Raw genomic sequence first — 19,539 nt, forward strand, 5'->3', positions numbered from 1 at the left:
GAATGACAACTGCCACTGTGGTTACTATGATAACTTGGAACATTTTCCACTAACCAGACCCTGGGAATAATTGCGAATTACTTTAGGAGGCATTCCTTGAAACCCACCCCAATCCTTTTTTAGAAAAGGATTAAACCATTAAACCACACAAGCAAGTTATGGTAAAGCCCTGATTAAAATAGTTTATAGCCATTAAAAATGATGGTTCTGTATTAAATAAAGAAAAATGTCCAAGAACTATCTCCCAAAAAAGTACATTAACACAGCAGGCCAAGAAGTTATTTTTTTTTTATTTTTTAAGATGGAGTCTCAGTGTCACCCAGGCTGGAATAACATCATGTGATCTCGGCTCACTGCAACCTCCATTTCCTGGGCTCAAGCCATCCTCCTGTTTCAGCCTCCTGAGTAGCTGGAACCACAGACATGCACCACCAGACCCAGCTAATTTTTGTATTTTTGGTAGAGACAGGTTTCACCATGTTGCCCAGGCTGGTCTTGAGCGCCTGAGCTCAAGCAATCCGCCTGCTTGGCCTCCCAAAGTGCTGGGATTACAGGTGTGAACCACTGCGCCCAGCCCAAGAAGTGATTTTGGGAAGGCAATCCTATCAGATTTTCAGGAAACAGACAGCTAGCTTCAGGGCTACTCACACAACTTCAGAGCCTAAGAAACATGCCAATTCTTTTTCACAAGGAGGCACAGTATTGATTTCGAAGACCACACACACAGAAAATTACAGGCTAATCTCACAGATGTCAAGACAAAAATCTTAAAAACAGTATTTAAAAGAATCCAGCAACTTATTAAAAATATATGCCATTGGCCAAGCAGGATTTAACTGGGAATAAAGAATGGTCTAGGCCAAGCTCGGAGGCTCACGTCTGTAATCCTAGCACTTTGGGAGGCCGAGGCGGGAGGATTACCTGAGGTCAGGAGTTCAAGACCAGCCTGGCAAACATGGTAAAACCCCGTCTCTACTAAAAATACAAAAAAATTAGCCGGGTGTGGTGGCAGGTGCCTATAATTCCAGCTACTCAGGAGGTTAAAGCAGGAGAATTGCTTGAATCCAGGAGGCGGAGGTTGCAGTGATCGAGATCGGGCCACTCCAGCCTGGCGACAGAGACTCAGTCTCCAAAAAAAAAAGGTTCAATATTAGAAAATCTATTAATATATTCATATCTATTTAGAGCTCAAAAGAGAAATAACACAGGATTATCTCCACAGATGCTGAAGGAGCATTCAATCAAATTCAACACCCATTCTTGATTTCTATTTATTATTTTATTTTGGGACAGGGTCTACGTCGCCCAGGCTGGAGCACAGTGCTATGATCACGACACACTACAGCCTCGACCTCCAGCCTCAAGCGATCCTCCCACCTTACTTTCCCAAGTAGCTGGGACTACAGGCATGCAATACCATGCCCAGCTGTGTTTTGTATTCTTTGTAGAGGCAGGGTTTCGCCATGTTGCCCAGGCTGGTCTTGAACTCCTGGGCTCAAGCAATCCTCCCACCTAGGCCTTCCTAAGTGCTGGGATTACACGTGTGAGCCACTGTGCCCAGCCCCCCCAACCCCACCCACTTCTCACAAAACACTGCTTCCACCTTGTGCTAAGCCATCCTGGCCTGTATCACCATCACTGCCTGCTCACTGGTCTCTGCATTTCCACCCTGCCCACTGTTAGAACACACATCAGTTCTCGTCACTTTTCAGCTCAAATTCCTCCACCAAGCTTATTTCCTGACCTGCCCCCAGGCTCTTTACTGAACTATCACCTTCTCAGACAGGCCTTCGCAAACCACCTGATTTAAAATTGCAAATCCCACCCTCAATATGCCCTATCCCACTTCCAGCTTGATTTTTCTCCACAGCACTTGTCACTATTGAATATATATTTTGCCTATTCTGTTTACTTTCAGTCTTTCCCTAGCAAAGGAGTCAGCAAATTCCATGAAAGTCCAGAGAGAAAATATCTACAGCTTTGCAGACCATAGCTGCAAATGGCATGGCAGTACGTAAAGAAATGGCATGCCATGGCGATATGTAAGGAAATGGACATGGCTATGTTCCAATAAAAGTTTCTTTACAAAAACAGGAAACAGTCCGGATTTAGGGTTATAGTTTGCCAACACCTGCCCTACCAAAGCTGATGTATGTTTTCACGCAGATGCCCTACCAGAACTTAAGCTCCATGAACACATCATTAGCTTTGCTCTATGATCATTTTGTTCAATGCTATACATTTAGTTTCCAGAATGGCTTCTGGCATATATGACATAATAAATATTTGCTAATTGAATAAATGAATTAAATGATTAATGAAAGCAAAGTGGTATCAGTACATGACTGGACAGATCAATGGAACAGAATAGAAAGCAAAAACACAAAACTCAATCACACAATAACTGGGTTTTTGTTGTTGTTGTTGTTGTTGTTGTTTTTTGAGACAGAGTCTCACTCTTGTTGCCCAGGCTGGAGTACGGTGGCACGATCTTGGCTCACAACAATCTTTGCCTCCCAGGTTCAAGCGATTCTCCTGCCTCAGCCTCCTGAGTAGCTGGGACTACAGGCATGCGCAACCACGCCAGGCTAATTTTTCTATTTTAGTAGAAACGGGGTATCACCATGGTGACCAGACTGGTCTCAAACTCCCGACCTCAGGTTATCTGCCCGCCTCGGCCTCCCAAAGTGCTGGGATTACAGGCATGAGCCACTGCGCCTGGCCAAGAGTTTTTATGAAGACAGCACTTCAAATCAATAGGATGTAGATTATTCTTCCACAATTGGTCTTGGTACAAGTGGCTTGCTGAGGAAAAAGAATAAGGTTGGGTCCCTGCTCAAGCCAAAATAAATTCCAAAAAGATCAAAACTTTTAATGTTAAAAGTAAAACTATAAAAAAGAAAAACCATGAGAGGATTTTTTATTCCCTCAGAGAGGGAGAAGCCTTTCTAAGGAGAACATAAAAGCTATTAAGGAAAAGAATGATCAATCAAACTACATAAACACTTAAAATTTCTCTTATTTGAGACAGGGTCCCACTCTGTCACCTAGGCTGGAGTCCAGTAGCACAATCACTGCAACTTTGACCTCACCAGGCTCAAGTGATCCTCCCACCTCAGCCTCCTAAGTGGCTGGGACTATAGGCGCACGCCACCACACCTGGCTAATTTTTGTATTTTTTGTAGAGATGAGGTCTCACTATGTTGTCCAGCTGGTCTCAAACTCCTGAGCTCAAGCAATCCACTTGCCTTGGCCTCCCAAAGTGCTGGGATTACAAGCATGAGCCACTGGGCCTGGCCAAAAATTAAAAATTTCTATAGGGAAAAAAAACCACCCCCGCCCCCCCCCCCCCACCACACACATACACCATAAACAAAGCAAAAAACAAATACCACACTGGAAACACAGACGGAACTCTTACATGAGGGCAATTTCCTTAACAAATACTAAGTTGTACACAATGCATAAGAAAATAAAATGGCACGGAAAGCAGAAGGAAATATAAGTGGTTTTAGAGCACAAAAACATGCTCAGCTTGACACAATTAGAGAAATGTAAATTAAAGCCTCAAAATTCTATTTTCCACCTATCAGGTTTGCAAAGATCAAAATACCTGACAATACTTCAGGTCAAAGAGGATGTGGAGAAACAGGGACTTTATATCCTGCAGTAGGAACGTAAACTGCCAAAAATATCAGACGGTCAAAATCACAAACGCATTTTACCTCTGACCCAACGATCCCACAGATGAATTTTTCCCTGTGGTCTCACTACCTACCACCTACATAAAATTCTTTAAGCATTACAGCACTGTTGGCAAAACAGTGGAGTTGTCCTATCAATAGGGATAGTAATTAAATAAACTAACTTATAAGACATTCACAGAACAGAACACTACGCAGCAATTAAAAAAGATTGAAGCAACTCTATCTGTTCCAAGGAAGAAAGTTCTCTAGAATAAATGAATATTAGAGGTTTTTCCTATTAAAGCCAATCGTTGAAGATGACTCCAATGCTTGCTGGAGCCTGCGGAAGAGAAGGGAGGTGAGGAAGCCAGATTGTCAGGGTCCATCCTGGCTCTAGCAGTTCTGGTCATGCGACAGACAAATCCAAACCTCCTGGTGCCTGTTTCCTGACTTGTAAAATGGCAGTAACAATGGTATCTACCTCCTGGGTTGTTGAAAGTTAGTCCATCCACGTGAAGCCTTTAAAATTGTGCTGGCACCGAGCCAGCACCTAGGATCAGCACCAGATAAGCACCCAGGGTCAGCACTGAGCCAGCAACTAGGATCAGCACCAGATAAGCACCCAGGGTCAGCCCCACATAAGCACCCAAGGTCAGCACTAAGCCAGCACCCAGGGTCAGCACTAAGCCAGCACCCAGGGTCAGCACTAAGCCAGCACCCAGGAACAGCACCAGATGAGCACCCAGGGTCAGCACTGAGACAGCACCCAGGATCAGCACCAGATGAGCACCCAGGATCAGCACCAGATAAGCACCCAGGGTCAGCACTGAGACAGCACCCAGGATCAGCACCAGATGAGCACCCAGGATCAGCACCAGATGAGCACCCAGGATCAGCACCAGATAAGCACCCAGGGTAACCACTGAGCCAGCACCCAGGGTGGGAAAGTATTATTACATCATTACTAGTATCCTCATGGCCTCTGGGGAGAAAAACTATGAAGGAGAAAGACTCAGTGTTTTCATTAAGAACCTTCTCAAACCTTTTGTATTTTGTACCCTGAGCACGTTTACCTATCCAAAAAGTAACCAAAATATTTCTAACAATGCAGTTACTTGGAAAAACGCTCATGGTAGAGGAAAAAAGCCAGGACACAAAATTATACCTGAATACTTAAATGAAGGAAACTGTCTATTTTAAAAAATGCCTAGGAGGAAAGACTGAAGGAATTACACGCACATGCCCACAGTGAAGGGTTAAGAGTGGTGCAGTGCACAGATCCTCATCCCGCAAATAAAACAAAGACAAAAAAAAGTGAGGCCAGAATAACGTTGTCCTGTTTTACAAATATTCTGCGGCATGTTTACAAATACACCCAGGGCTGCCTGTGTGCCAGGCGTGGTGCTAAGCACTGGGGCCTGACGCTCTTGATCTCACAACAACTGAAGCAGTCTATTTTACAAATGAGGACGTGGCAGGAGGGAGACTGCCCGGCTCCCGCGGTTGGAGCTGGTGTTTGAACCCACTCGTCCTCACATCAGTTAGTTTGGTCTCATGCGGTCCCTGCTGCCCCCGCCATCCCCAGCTTCAGTGGAAGCAGGATGAATTTTAAGTAACACAGACAGAAGTGAGATGCTAGCTGTGGCAGGGGCCAGTAGGGGAAGGTGGTGCCTGGACAGGGAATGCCAGTCAGCTGGAGACTCAAGGAAAACTAGGAATCAAGCAGGCAAAGGTGGACGGCATTCAACGCTCCCCTTGGGGGAAGATGAGTGAGGCCAGGATGGTGGATCAGCCCTGAGGCTGAGGAAGTGGAGTGGGAAGAAGAGCTGGAGGGGCCGGGCCCTCTTCCCTGGGTCAGGGGTTCTGTGTTATCCCCAGAGGGCTGGGGACCCCTGAAGTGTTTGGTGGGGAGGGGGCTGAGAAGGCGTCTGCCGTGGGGTGGCCTGCAGATGCTGGGTGCCTGTCCCGGGACTGTCTGGGTCAAGGGCCTTGAGAGGGTCCTCTCCAGAGAACACCGGGCTCAGCAACAGACTCCACTTGGCCCTGGTCATGGTCCAAAGGTGGGGGTCAACTGGACTCTTTGGGGAGAGTCCAGACGGCCCTTCGCCCTCTGTAAGCCTCCGCACCCAGGCAGCCAGGGCCGGCTGAATGGGCTTCTGTGGCCCCTCAATAGGCCTTTCATCCACTCGTGCCTCGCAGAGCCTCTCCCAGAGCCTCTCCAGCTGAGGGCCTCCCTCCCTCGGGGCACAGAAAACAAAGGCACTGTCCAGGGAGGCCCCTGGCTGCTCTGACAAGGCACTTGGGGGAGGGGAGCTGGACCATTGAGTCCCCACGTGAGCAGTGCCATGCCCTCTCCTCTGACCAAAGGGAAGCGTAGGGTCTCCACGTTGCGTGCCTAAAACCCCTGCCTGGTTTCACATCTTCCTTTGGAAGAAGTCCAGGCTCCCTTACCAGGCAAGCCAGGCTCTCCAGGCAGCCCCCGCATCTGCCATGTGGTCCCCGATGTTCCAGCCAGCATTGGCCCTTCTTCTCTGACCAAACGCCCTGCATCCCCCTGGAGAGCCTTGCTCCCTCTCACCAGGTCTCGACCACACCACAGGGCACAGGGCACAAGCACGGCGCCCATTCCAACTTGGCCTGTGCAGGTCGGCTCAGTGGCCACCTCCGCCTTTGCAGTCACCCCCTCGGGGTGCCTTCCTTACCGCCCCACCCCAGCACCGGCCTTCCGTGACCCAGCTGGGGCCCTGCAAGACATCCCGAGTGCTGCCCGTGCCCACGTGCACCTGACGGCATTGCCTCACTTGATCTTCACAAAGATCCTGAGAGGTAAGAATAATTCCCTTCATTTATCTGATGAGGAACTTGGGGCTCAAGGCCCGAGCGCCTGGTCTGCAGTCAGGCCTGTCAGGGCCAGGCCACAGCCCCACCTGCCTGCAAAGCCACGCTCCTGGCTCCACGCTGCAGGCTTGTCACACTGGCCCCTCCCCACCCAGAAAAGGCCCTTTGCTGGCAGGGCGTCCGGGGCCCAGCGCAGGGCAGTATCCACCACAGAGAGCCAGTGAACGACAAGAAACACAGGACGTGCCGAGCCCTGTCCTTGGTGCGTTCAGAGAGCACGCGGCAGCCTCTCCACTCACCCTCAGCTGCTGGCAGGCAGAACTTTATTCATGGGCCTGTCTTAGACTTGCACAACGCTGTGAAATCCTCGAAGTGCTTTCACAATCCCCAGGCCACATGTGTGACCACCTAACAGCCACTTTACAGTTAAGGAAACCGAGACCTTCAAGTCCGGGCACCTGGCAAGCTCGTGGGGTTGGGCTTCGTATCCAGTTCTGCGGGCCTGCTCTGCCCCAGGCGCTGCAGGAGGTCTTAGGGGACAAGGGGGAACAAACCCTGACCTCAAGGTGCCTTGCATGGCGGGGGAGGCTCCTGCTGGATTGGGGCTCCCAGAAAGCGTCCTTTATCCTCCTCTAAGCAACAATTCCCACAAAGCCCCTACCTCCTGTGACCACCGCACCTGCTGCCCCCCCCCACCCCACAGCTGTTTCCAGACAGTTTCAATATCTCCTAAGCACAATCTTCAAGCTGAAACAGTGGCTCCAGATTCAAATTCCTGTTTTCTGTGAGATCATCCTCACAGGGGCCTTATCCAAGATCCTAACTCACTGCTCTGCTCAGACACAGAAAATGGCCTCCTACACGACCAGCTGACGGACCACTTCCTAATTTCTCAAGCTTCTCCTGACACTCACGCAAAGGTGCCCCATCTCAGCCAGGAGCCAGCACTGCCAGCTTCCCCGCCCTTTCCTCCACTGCCTGGGCTTGAGGCCACCCAGCCACTGCCCAGTCATCATTCCACCTCCTCCCGCCTCCATGCTCTATGGCACGAGGAAGTCACAGAACCCTTGAACCTTGAGGCCCACCCACGCCCCCAGCTCACGATATCTGCGGAGATGTCAAACCCTGGCGGAGGAACTCAGGCCATGTGCTTCAGCTGCTCCCTCACTCCTCCACTCCCTGCCCGGGCCCTGAGCCAGGAGCCAGGCACACAGCTGGACCCATCCGCCAATGCCACCCACCCCTGTGCCCAGCACCCGGCCCACGGCAGGTGCTCAGTATGCAGGCCCACATGTACTAGGTGCAAGGCAACGACACACCACACAAGACAAGGATGCAAAGGCCTTCTGGGCCTTTCTGCGGCTCTGCCTTCCCAGGGGTCTCAGTCCCCTGCTCGATCTCATGCTCTCCGCAGGCAGCGTCCTCGGAAATGCCCACTCCCACACCAACCCTCATTCCTAGCCCTCCTCTACTCTGACTTCTGAGACCCACTGCATTGTGAAAACCAGGGGGCTGGGCTCTGCCTCGTACACTATGCCAGGACAGGCCCACCCAGGAAAAAAAGGGCATCGAACATCCTTCCCTGGAGAAAGGGATATGTTTGAGCATGAGAAGGGCAGCACCAGCCTCGAATCCAGGACAATTAGGTCAAACATCCCCTGCTGCTATGGGACCCTGCACAAGTGCCTTAGCCTAAGTCCCGCTGTCTCCCTCTGCCAACAGGGACAACACCCCTCACGTCACCGGGCTGTCACTGATGAAACGCTGCCGATACAACACTGGAGGAAATGAAGTCCCCTCCATAAAGGGGACTGCAGTGGTTCTGGCTCCAACTGTCCCCGGGAGAGAACGGGCCCCGCTGAACTTCAGGGAAGGATCCTGGACACAGAGCCTTCTTCTTGTCGCAGCCTCTGATAGAGATGACCTCATCCCTGTACCCTAAAGCAGTAGCAGCTCCGGCTGGGGCGGATCCATCGGGGTTTGCTGCAGGGAGAGGGCTCCCGGGAGTTGAGCAGCAGCTAACGAGCTCCCACTGTGTGCGGGGGCAGCTCCCTCCTCCCTGGATCAGGAGAAACCTGGAATCCTAGACCCCCACACCCCTGGGAGGCATGGTCTCAGGGATGGCCCAGGTCAGCACCGGCCAATGCAGACAATCCGTGGGCTGGCAGGAGGGACCTGCAGATAGAGCTGGGGGTTTGGGGCAGGAAATCTATGACCCAAAGTGTGAAGTCACAGTTCACAGGGTTGTGGGATGACAGGGTTCGATTTCTATTTTGTGGGGCCAGAGTAGGGTGTGATTCTTCTCGCTTGTCTTGCTTCCTTCACTTCTGATGTCCCCGAACCCCAGCACACACAGCATCAACCTCCCTGAGCAGCTGGTCCTGCCTACCCACAGTGCTTTTTACAAGTGGCTTGGTTTCAAGTGGTTAAGAGTGTGGACCAGTGAACATGTGTCCCAGAACCTTGGCTGTGAGCAGTGACCAGGTCAACCTTCTTCTCCCTAATTCATAAAAGGAAACTGAGGCACAGCTCTGCCACCTGTCACAGGCAGCCTCCATGACACGCTCTGAGGCTCTAGGTCTGACCCTCGCTCCTTCCTCAGGTAGAGAGAGAGCAGCAAGCAGTACTACTCTGCAAAGGGGAACGGAGCCCAGAGGCCTACAGTGACTTCCCGGAAGCGGCTCAGCAAATTACAGTGTGAACCTTCATTGCCCTTTTCCTGCCGCCTCTGCTCAGGCAGGGCCCTGTGTGGGCAATACCTCGCTCAAGGGCCAGTTCCCCAACAAGTGATCACCTCTTCACTGGAAAGATCTCTCTCCACCCACCACCACCAAACACTCACCCGAAAGATCCCTCCCCACCCCCCCCCACCGAACACTCACCCGAAAGATCCCTCTCCATACCCCCACGACCACTCACCCGAAAGATCCCTCCCCACCCCCCCCACCACCACTCACCCGAAAGATCCCTCTCCACCCCCCAACCACCAAACACTCACCTGAGAGATCCCTCTCCACCCCCGCCATCACCACTCACCCGAAAGATCCCTCTCCACCCCCGCCATCACCACTCACCCGAAAGATCCCTCCCCATCCCCCCCACCACCAAACACTCACCTGAGAGATCCCTCTCCACCCCCCCACCACCACTCACCCGAAAGGTCCCTCTCCACTCCCCACCACCAAACACTCACCTGAGAGATCCCTCTCCACCCCCCCACCACCACTCACCCGAAAGGTCCCTCTCCACTCCCCCACCACCACTCACCCAAAAGATCCCTCTCCACACCGCCCACCACCAAACGCGCCCCTAGGCAGCTCCCCCTGTCACTCCCAGGGGCCTGCGCCCAGGCATCCGTCTACTCTGAGCTGGTGCGAGGGATGAAAAGTCAGAGCCGTGCAGGGGAGCTCAGGTGGGAGAGGGACAGGAGCCACACACGGGGGACTACGCAGTGTCACAGCACAGGGGCAGGAATTGACAGGTGGCACCAAGAACAAGGGTAGCAGTGGCCGATTCCACCAACGGGTCAGGAAGAGGCCACAGAAGGGCCCTAGAGCCAAGGGCCCCGCTCTCCGCCAACAACGGGTTGAGGAGGGTGATTCCAGGCCGAGTGTGGAGGGGACCTCGGGAAACCCCCTCCAACAAGTCTTACGGCTGGGGCTCAGGGGGTCAGCTGGGGCAGATCACCAAGGGTCTTGGACTATATGCCTGGCAAACATCAAGAGGTTCTTAAAGGTGTGAACGTGGGCCAGGTGCAGTGGCTCACGCCTATAATCCCAACACTTTGGGAGGCCTAGGCGGGTGGATCACCTGAGGTCAGGAGTTCAAGACCAGCCTGGCCGACATGGCAAAACCCTGTCTCTACTAAAAATACAAAAAATGAGCCAGGCATGGTGGCAGGCACCTGTAATCTCAGCTACTCAGGAGGCTGAGGCAGGAGAATCACTCGAACCCAGGGGGCGGAGGGCGCAGTGAGCCGAGATTATGCCACTGCACTCCAGCCTGGGTGACAGTGACAGGAACAGCCACATGGGGACATATGGGACAATGCAGGTGGGGAGAGGAGACAGCCCAGGCACAGCCTGGACCTCAGCCACAGCTGGCTGAGGGGCAAGGGAGGGCTGACTCTTGGCCTGCGGCTGAGGAGTGCAGGGGAGAGCAAACACAGGGCGGGCAGCGAGTCACATCTTGGTCAGGCTGAGCTGGAGGCACCCGAGACACATACAGGTGGGAGCAGATGTCCCAGGGCAGTTGGTGATAGGGTTCAGGCCATGTTACCCCAAAATACGACACGCTGGCATTTGAGAAAATAGCAGAAGCAGGAAGGTCTCTCTCACCCTCCCCCTGCCCTTCTCCCTGAAGCAGGTCATGAGACCCTCATGTGAAAGGCACCCTCTCTATGTCCGGAGGAAAAGAGCATCCTCATCTCTGAAGACACAGCAATTAGTTGAGAGAAGAATCTCAACAAACAGGCCTTGCTAAGTGCCCCCAGTTTATCACCCCAGATCACATTCTTTTTTTTTTTTTTTTTTTTGAGACGATGTCTTGCTCTGTCACCCAAGCTAGAGTACAGTGGCGCAATCTTGGTTCACTGCAACCTCCGCCTCCCGAGTTCATGCAATTCTCCTGCCTCAGCCTCTTGAGTAGCTGGGATTACAGGCACCTGCCACCACACCCAGCTAATTTTTAGATTTTTAGTAGAGACGGGGTTTCACAATGTTGGCCAGGCTGGTCTCGAGCTCCTGACCTTGTGATCCACCCACCTTGGCCTCCCAAAGTGCTGGGATTACAGGCGTGAGCCACGTCGCCCAGCCCAGATCACACTTCTTTATCCAGTCAGACTCCTCCACAATGACCCACTTATCAAACCTAGCATAGAAAATAAACAGGTTGAGGCTGGGCACGGTGCCTCAACATACCTGTAATCCCAGCACTTTGGGAGACTGAGGCAGATGGATCACCTGAGGCCAGGAATTCAAGACCAGCCTGACCAACATGGTGAAACCCCATCTCTCTACTAAAAATACATAAAAATCAGCCAGGCATGGTGGTGGCCGCCTATAATCCCAGCTACTCAGGAAGCCGAGGCAGGAGAATCCCTTGAACCCAGGAGGCAGAGGTTGCAGTGAGCCAAGATCTGAGACTCCGTCTCAGAAAAAAAAAAAAAAAAAAAAAAAAAAAAAAAAGAAAGAAAGAAAGAAAATACACAGGTTGAGCCCATTTCTTTGGATTTTCACTTCCTTATGAAGGCTCCTGTATCATGTAAAACTTACACTAAATTATACTTTTCTCTCTTCTGCCTTTTGTTATAGGAACCTCAGCCATGAACCTAAGATGGGAAGAAAGATAGTTTTCACCTCCTACATTGGCAGTGGGGCCTGAAGATCCGAGGGATGTCTGGGCTTGTCCCAGCGATGTGTGTGAACAGGATACAGAGGCAGGGGCGGGAAGCCAGAGGCATGAACGATCAGCCTGTACCTGCCTGCCACCACCCCCTCCCCAGGGGGCGCCAAGCTCCCAGGAGTCAGATCAACCCTAATTTAGCACTGCATTTCCAGGGCTCAATAAATATGACCTCCATGAATGACACAATGGTGACTACAAATACATAAAAATGTACACTCAGACAGGGGCAAAAACTGCAGAGAAGGTAAGAAATTAACAGGCACACCAGGCGCAGTGGCTTACGCCTGTAATCCCAGCACTTTGGGAGGCCGAGGCAGGTGGATCACAAGGTCAGGAGATCAAGACCATCCTAACATGGTGAAACCCCGTCTCTACTAAAAATACGAAAAATTAGCTGGTGTGGTGGCGGGTGCCTGTAGTCCCAGCTACTCGGGAGGCTGAGGCAGGAGAATGGCGTGAACCTGGGAGGCGGAGCTTGCAGTGAGCCGAGATCGCGCCACTGCACTACAGCCTGGGTGACAGAGCGAGACTCCGTCTCAAAACAAACAAACAAAATTAACAGGCACAAGGGTCTTGAATGGCTGTTGTTGCTGGAAAGGTGCCTATGAAGCAAGGTTTCAGAAAGAACCAGAAGGCAGAAGCCTAGTCCAAGGCCACCTCACCCCAGGTCCACCTATCACTCTGAGGCCTGGTCCCCCTCTGTAAATGGGACAACACCCCTCCTGCCTTCTGCTCAGCACTGCTGTGAGGACACACGAGGGTGTGCAGGGCAGCACTTCTCTATTATAATTACATGGATAATCCACACGCTTCATAACATGTGGATTTGTATTCTGCTTTTCTCCCTTTCTCTGCCATAAGTGTTGCTCCAAGTGTGAAAAGCATTTTTCAAGATTCAAAGCACATCCCAATACAAAGCCCTTTTACATTAAAGATAATGGACACGTGGAGTAAGGGAACTCTGCCTGTTGTTCACCTGCCTCGGTCTCCTCACTTGCACCACGAGGCAACAGGCAGCACTGGTGAGATCAGGCAGCCAGCCCTCCTGATTCTTCACCCTGTTTGAGACAGTCGGGGTCCACTCTGAGTCTCCCGTCTGTGTCAGTGATAGGGCTAGGCTGGTTGAATTCTGGGACTCTCTCCATCCCAGCTCCCCCAGGACGGGCTGTGACCCAGAGAGCATTCTGCTGCCTCAGCCGAAACTGGGACACCGGGAGCAAACTGCCCCCCTACCTTGGGAGGGTAGAGCTCATCAGGCACAGGAAGCCTGGAGTCACATCTTTTCCCAGGAGAATGCTCATCCTGTAGAGTGGGCTGGGCGGGGACCGGCTCCAGGGGAGGCTGGCCCACCGCCTCTCCATGTGGTGGGGCTGAGCCAGGGCTCTGTATGTGACCTCAGCCTCCGTTTCCATGATGTGCAGAGTTCGGCTTTAACTCAGGGGCACAGGTATCTCTGGGGGTGAGGAAGGGACCCCGTGGAGTGTTAATTTTCCCACCCACCCCCGCCAGGTGTCAATGTCGATGACATTAAGGTTCATGCTGTTGGGGCTCAGGTGGGTCCAAGGACAGGTGGCTGGGAGCAGGCCAGATCAGGAAGGTGGAGGAAGGCATCACAGCCAGTCCCTCCTGCTTCTGAGCCTCAGTGGCCCCATCTATCACATGGGGGCAGGGGTGGTAAACAGACAGCCCAGTGGCCACCAACCCAGGCTGACACACCCAGACAGAGGGAACGAATGAATTACACCACAGACTCCAGGGCCCCCCAGGAGGACTTTCACTCAGATGCCCAGGTCGGGGGAAGGAATGGGCATTTTGTTTTAAAGTTCCCCAGGGTTCTGTGCTCTGGACACGGTGTGGTACAGAGTGGGCAGACTGAGGCAGGCGAGGTGTTCTAAGGAGTGGAGGCTGAGGTTCAAGTGGAACGAGTAAGCACAGGTGCTAGGCCGAGTTCCCCAGCACAGGCCACGCAGGGCATGCAGCCCCACTTCCAAGGAGTCGGTAGGCCTGGGTGGGAAAGGTCCCCTCAGCACAGCAGCCACAGCCATAAAGGCCCAGAGGCGGACATCACCTGGAAAGTCTGGGAAATCACATCCAGTCAAAACACGCTTCTAAGTCAGCTGCAGAACAGCCCTGGTGCCCACCTGGGTGGCAGGACCTTCACTAGGCTCTGACTCACCAGGGGACCTGGTGGCTGCTCTCAGGACGCTGGGAGGGTGGGCAGGACAGCCGGGTTTGGGTGATAGGCAGTGAGCTCTGCCCTCTTAGGAAGCTGAGTGCACCAGACCCAAGCTGCTGGAAATGACCGAGGGAAGGTCTACTCAACCCTCTGAGCCTCTGCTTCATCCCTGTAAGACACGGGCTAACTCCTACCTGACGGGGGTTATGAGATTAGATGACGTATTGTTTACAAGTCCCGCTTGGCCCTGCCTAGCCCAGCACCGCATGCAGGAGGGATCAGAGGTCCAGAGGGACAAGGGCCTCCAGAAGACAGAAGAGCGGGGCTGGGGCTGCACAGGGGCTGCAGCTATGCACCAGGGCTTCCCCAATCCCACAGAACCCTTAGCGGGAGAGCCTGGACTGGGGCTTGCAGAGCTCCTGTCTACAGCAGTGACAGGGAGAGGCTGGTTGAATTCTGAGACCCGGGGGCCTTGGCAGAGGCCGGGCACATGTACTGACCCTGAGGGGCAAACGTCTCTGTTGTCTCTGAGGCCCTGGCAAGCTGGGGTGGCCTGCAGTGAGGGGTGACCAGGAGTGGAAGGTCAGTGTGCGTGTGGGTGCCGTTGGGGAGCTGGCCTGGCCTGTGCTCAGGGCTCAGCTCCCAGGCCTCACGGTCCTCCGATGGGGAAGAGGGGGCCTCTGCTTCCTGCTCGGGGAAGACAAGCCTGAAACGCCAGGGGGAGAGCTCTCAGGTAAGAAGACAAGGTTGGAGGATCACAGACTGGCAAGGCACGGGCCCAAAGTCTAGTCTGAGGCTGGATCCTTTCTCAGCTCCCTGCATGCCCTCGGCGGGGACGCCCATCACTACCTTCTGTGGCTCACCTTCCTTCCTAGTCCACACAAGCTATCTAAAAGGGTTCTCCTTCAGCCCTGTGAACACCTGTCTACCACCTACGGTCCTACCCCTGCCCTTGGGGGTCACACAGCAGCCTCCAAGAAATGGCCTCCCAGGTGGCCAGCTTAAAGACATAATCCAAATACAGACACCTTTGCACGTATAAAAAGCTTTGCTGCAAGTTATTTCTAACAGTGAAAACTGGATCCCAGCTATGTTTCCAACCACATGAGACCAATTAAGTAAATCACAGCATTGCCCACCCAACTCTCGAGCAGGCATTTAATGTTTGGAGTCTGAGCAACATGGGAAATGTGTTAGGAACTTTAAATGAAAAAGCGTGATTAAGAAACCTGCATAGAGAAGATCAAGTACTCTTTAAAAAACCTCTAGAAAGATCAGAGGGCAGGACTTTGCAAAGTTAATAGTGTGTCTCTGGGTAACTGGAACTAGGAATAATTGTTTCCTATTTTCTAGTTTCCGTAACGTGCATGTGACATTTTTTTTTTAATTAGAAAAAAATTTGGGAAATCTGAGGATGTTTAACAAGTCTCCTGCTTGGGGCTTCTTTACAGCAGCCTAGCGGTGTGGCTGATACAAGCCTCCCCAGCTCGATGAAGGAGGCAAGGAGACCCAGGACAGTGAGGGGACGGCTCATGCCATGGAAGTTCCTCTGCAGAAGGCTGGAAGCTGGAGGCGGAAATGACTCCCCAAGGCCCCTGAGCAGGGCAGCACAGCATTCTTACCCAGGCCAGTGGTGCCTACGCGGCCGCTGCAAAGACGTCCATGCAGCTGTGGTCCTCGGCCCCTTTAAACTGTAAGGTCCAGCGTCCTCAGGTTCCGTCCGGAAGGACACAGAGTCTCAGCCTCAGGAGAGGGCCTCCTGGGCTGCTCCAGCCCCAGGAACGGGTAGAGGCCGGAACCCACAACCCTTAAAATAGGCCCAGGAACCGAAAGAGGCTCTGCTGCCATGCCACACGGCCACACTTCCTCCCCGCTGCGCTGGCCCACAACTAGCTCTGACTGCTGTGGGGTTGGAGGGCCCCAAGGAGCGCAGGGAGAGCTTCCGCATTGACTCGAAGCAGCCCGAGCGTCGGGGCGTAAATACAACCCTGATTCCACGTGCAGGCACTGCGCCAGGTGCTTTGTATCCTGGATAATAACAGCAGCCTGGACTGCACCCGACTCCACACTAGGGGTCTGTGCTGAGCCTGTACCTGCCACGTCTCATTTACTCCCTGTCACTTCTCTCATACAATCCCTAAGTCCCTAGAGAATTTGTGGTCTCCAGTCTACAGATGAGGACACTGAGGCCCGAGGGCTGGAGCGCTCAGCCAGGGCTCACAGTCTTCCTTTCCAGCGGCACCTCCCACTAAAGGCCCCCCGGCCCCCATCACTTATGCCCAGCTACACCTGGCCTAGCAAAGTGATGGCGGGTTGGGGGAGGTGAAGGGTGCACAGCGCTCTTCCCCATTCGCAGGCCTAGCACACACAGGTGTTCAGCACAGAGGCAAGGCCGTCTCCCTCACTCCTCTGGCCCATTCCACGAACCCTTCCGGGTTGGCTATTTGCACATCATGGGCCTCAGCTGGAACGGCAGCCCTGCCACCTGCCAGCTACGTGGCTGTGGGTACATCCCTCCCCACTCTGAAGCTCAGCTTCCTCACCTGCAGAATGAGGTCAAGACAGAACCCACCTCTCCGGGAGCAGGACTGAAGGAAATGCGGCAGGTGTCAGGCACCGGCTCGCGGCAGGCACGCAGTATCCTCTACACTGATGGCCCCTCCCATGCAGCCGCCCCACAAATCACACCTGCAGGGCTTCCCGAGGCCAGGGCTGGGAAATACCAAGTTCTGAGCCAGGGATTACTCCAGCCTCGACTTCCACAGCCCTGCTTAGAGCAAAGTGAGCTTCTGCTCCTCCATCCACACAAGCCCATCCAGCCTCAGCCCTGCTTGAGGACTACGCTGTCCACAAACCCCTCCCATGGGCCACGCTGGTGGCTCCATTCTCTGTGGCCTCTGGCTAAGTGTTCACAGCTCCACTGGGGCCCTGCCTCCATCCACTGTGGCCAGGCTGCCACACAACCTGGAACACCAGACCCTCAGCACCCTGAGGATGGGTCTAGGTGGGCCTCACCTCTGCGCAGGGTTAAGCAATTAAGAGCTTGGGCTCAGCAAGATTCGGCCACTTCCTAGCCTTGCAGCTGGGGGCACCTTACTTCCCCCCAACCTGTGTTCCCTCATCAGGACAAAGAGAAGAACAGAACAATGTCTAGCCCACAGGATTACTCCAAAGACAAAAGGAAAGAATGAACATAAAATGCCCCTTCTCTGCACCACTCCGGACACAGGGAGAATCCCTTAGCCCCAAATGCCAGGCACAAATTGCTCCAAGAATGCTCAGCTGAGGCAGGGCGCAGAGACAAGCAGCCGGATGTGGGCCCCACCTGCTCACGGCACCTCTCAGGACTCACACCAGGTCTTGGGCCCAGGTCGCGTCCACGTTGCCTGACCAACTGTCGGGTGGGCTGCCCCTGTTGAAAGGGAGCCTGTGTGCTTGGGCTGAGGCCCAGGGCCCAGGAGAAGGCCCAAGCCCCGGGAAGAAGTGGCAGGGTTTGTCCCCCTTCAGTCCAAACGTCTGCATCGCACACCTGGGTCCTGAATCACCTGGTTCATCTGTGACCTGGAGTCATGAGCAGTGTCCTGTGGATGCAACACCAAAATCTTGCTCCGGGCAGCCGCAGCCCCACTGCTTCCAGCAGGGTTTGTACTTCAGCTAACAGTGACCTGTGCTCCTGGCTGTCTCCCCCATGGACTGTGCCCTCCCACAAGGCAGGGATCAGGGCCCAACACTCCCGCCCCCTCTCAGTACAGAGCAAGTGCTCAACTCCCCTTCTACTGCAGAGGCTGCCACAGACAAGCCTCAAAAGCCAGATGTGAAATCTACAAGGTGCCTTTCATCACGAGAGCTGAGCGATGACCCCTGAGTGGGGAGGGCCAGGAGCTTAGTCCCATCTCAGAGACAGACACTGACTCAGAGAATGACAACCACTCAACCAAAGCCCAGCGCCTCCACCTGAGGCTCCCTTGACACCTTCAAAACAACGTCAGAGGACACAGCAGGTTTCTGAGTAACCCAAGCTTTTGCTAAACAACAACAAAAATCTGGGAGATTTAAATTCATTCATAAATCTAACAGGCTGTCACAGAGGTGAAGTGGAGATGATCAAACACAACCCCGCCCCCACAGCTTGAGAGTGTTGATGATTCAGTGGACGCAGAAGTGCTCCGGGGCTGGTGTTTTGGCTCCTCTCAGGACTCACACCTGAGAGGTGAGAGGTGAGCTCCACTCTGGGCATCAGGTTCCTAGTAAGCTCACCCCTCGCTGAACATCAAATCTCTCATCTGAAAAATGAGCCCTTTTTTTTTTTTTTTTTTTGAGACAGAGTCTCACTCTGTAGCCCAGGCTGGAGTGCAGTGGCGTGATCTCGGCTCACTGCAACCTCCGCCTCCCGGGTTCACACCATTCTCTTGTCTCAGCCTCCTGAGTAGCTGGGACTATAGGCGCCCGCCACCACGCCCGGCTAATTTTTTTTTTTTTTTTTTTTTTTGTATTTTTAGTAGAGACGGGGGTTTCCTCGTGTTAGCCAGGCTGGTCTCAAACTCCTGACCTCATGACCTGCCCGCCTCAGCCTCCCAAAGGGCTGGGATTATAGGCGTGAGCCACCGCGCCCGGCCAAAAATGAGGCCTTCTAAGAAGTTAAGATTCCCATCTCTGTGGCCCTCCACGCCCTTCATCTACCAGTCCAGATAATAATTTTCTCACTTGTTCACTAAATGTTTACTGGGCACCTGCTCCGTATGTGCCCCATGCTGGGCACCAAGATGAATCAGACTGGGTAATGGCTTTGAAGGCCTCACCTGCTAACTGGGGAGACAGCACACAGACCATGACAAGGCCACAATTGTCCTGATTGTCCCAACAAACATGTGCCTGGCACAAAGAGAACACAGGCAGAACAGGACTGTGTGCCTGGGAGCTGGAAAGAGTTCCCGGAGAGGCAACACTGGAGCTGAGACTTAAAGGAAAACTTAAGAGATGCTTGTGGGGCACATGACTAGGGGCAGCTTTCCGGGCAGAGAAAACAGCAGGTTTTCTCTGCTTCAGAGCCCTGCAGGGACTGAGTTCAGCAGCAGGGGAAGAGGGGAGACCTGGCACGTGCGGGAGGCCTGGAGAGGAGACAAGGAAACAGCGTGAGTATCGTAGGCACAGAAAGACCTGGCTGGGGATATTCGGGGAGTGGAGGGCAGGCTCTGAGGTCAGGTTGGCAGAGGGTCAGTCCCGGCAATGCTGCTTCCTCACTGGTTGTCCCTGGGCAGGCCTCCTCTCTCTCTCTCTCTCTCTAACCCTCAGGCTCTTCATCGCTGATATGGAGATAATACTGCTCCCTGGCAAAGTCAGTATTGTGTCAGGATTAAATTTGCAGCATGAGTAAAGCACCCGGCACATAGTAAGTGCTCAGTAAATGCTAGGTGCCATTTTCACTGTTCACTG

At 53.3% G+C, this 19,539-nt stretch overlaps 1 protein-coding gene across 2 annotated transcripts in view; it reads right to left on the minus strand.

Moving 5' to 3' along the window:
* KIAA0930 overlaps window positions 1–19,539 on the minus strand; it is a 45,682-nt gene that overhangs the window by 24,400 nt on the left and 1,743 nt on the right. The window contains exons 1-2 of one of the 2 annotated variants that reach the window (XM_063807606.1): window positions 16,650–16,740; window positions 15,729–15,797 (exon numbers count right to left, since the gene is read on the minus strand). The exons of the other annotated variant lie outside the window; for it this stretch is intronic. The gene's annotated coding sequence lies outside the window, so the exon portion shown is untranslated. Of the gene's footprint in view, window positions 1–15,728; window positions 15,798–16,649; window positions 16,741–19,539 lie in introns of those variants that run through there. 2 annotated transcript variants of the gene reach the window in all.

Source organism: Pan troglodytes, chromosome 23 (assembly GCF_028858775.2).
Source record: "Pan troglodytes isolate AG18354 chromosome 23, NHGRI_mPanTro3-v2.0_pri, whole genome shotgun sequence".
NCBI classification, from domain to species: domain Eukaryota; kingdom Metazoa; phylum Chordata; class Mammalia; order Primates; family Hominidae; genus Pan; species Pan troglodytes.